A 1,183-nucleotide genomic window follows, 5' to 3' on the forward strand; every position below is an offset into this window, starting at 1 on the left:
TTATGGCAAGCATCCATTTAGCATTTTTTTGTACTTTTCCCAAACAACTGCAACAACAACAGGATATTCATACCATTTTCCGGTATTCAAAGCTTTGCATTTTATTGTGGCCTTCCGCATTCACAATGCAATCAGACAAACACGCAGAGAAAAATATGAAATATTTGAAAATGTTGTTTGGTTGTATATAGGGATGTGAGCTTGTGTTTGTGTATGCAATGTAGCTGTCTTCTTGTATCATCATCTATTATATATATTTTTTCATTTGCACGTTTTCTTGGTTACCTTTATAACAATTTTTATAACAAATAGTAGTCACGTTTTATTGTGTGATCCCACATTTTTTTGGAAATAACAGACCATATAACAAAAAGAATATAAGCAGGAAACCGAAAAAAAACTTCTCATCTAACCACAAAATGTTACATTCATTGCAAAATGTCTAAATTAAAAAATACATAATAAATTGTGCATAGATAGATGAATTTAAACAAATTTAAATTTAGACTTTGTTTACTTAAAGTAATATTATCTCAAGGACTGGGCGCGGATTTTTAAGTAATATTTTTCAAGGACTAACTCAAGAGTGGATTTTTTAAATAATATTTTTCAAGGACTAATTGAAGCGTGGATTTTTTAAATAATATTTTTTTGAAGGATAATACAAATCAGATGAACCGATAACAACCTCTATGGAACGCACGGACGTGTTGTTGTATTGTTTTTTTAGGTGAGAGAGGTCGCTGACCTGTCATTATACGATCAGAATCTTTGTGGCTTGAATACCCTGCACCACACTGGGTACCGGGTAGTATGTCCTTGAACAGATTAGGGTAGCAGGAAAGGAGATAAACCTATATCTACTGTTGAGGAAATACATAGAACTGCGTTAAGTCTTCATTAGTGCACGTCCGTCCGTCAGTATGTTCAGAAGATATTGTAAGCAAAACACCGTGAGAATCTGAATTGGTGTACATGAGGCGCCAAGTGCACACATCGATTAACTCCCTAAAATGAAAAGTTGAAAGGGAATGGAACTGTTTTTCCAATCTCTTTATAATAAGAATTCAACAGCGGGATGTTGTATGTACAAAGACGCAGGAATATTTCGAATAAATGGTTGTAACTACTTCCATTTAAATTTAAGTATTTTTGAGTAATGGGGTTATTCGATTGTGCACTG

The sequence above is a fragment of the Musca vetustissima genome, unplaced genomic scaffold (genome assembly GCF_032173495.1).
Source record: "Musca vetustissima isolate MV318-11 ecotype Yass unplaced genomic scaffold, APGP_CSIRO_Mvet_v1 utg20027, whole genome shotgun sequence".
NCBI lineage: Eukaryota > Metazoa > Arthropoda > Insecta > Diptera > Muscidae > Musca > Musca vetustissima.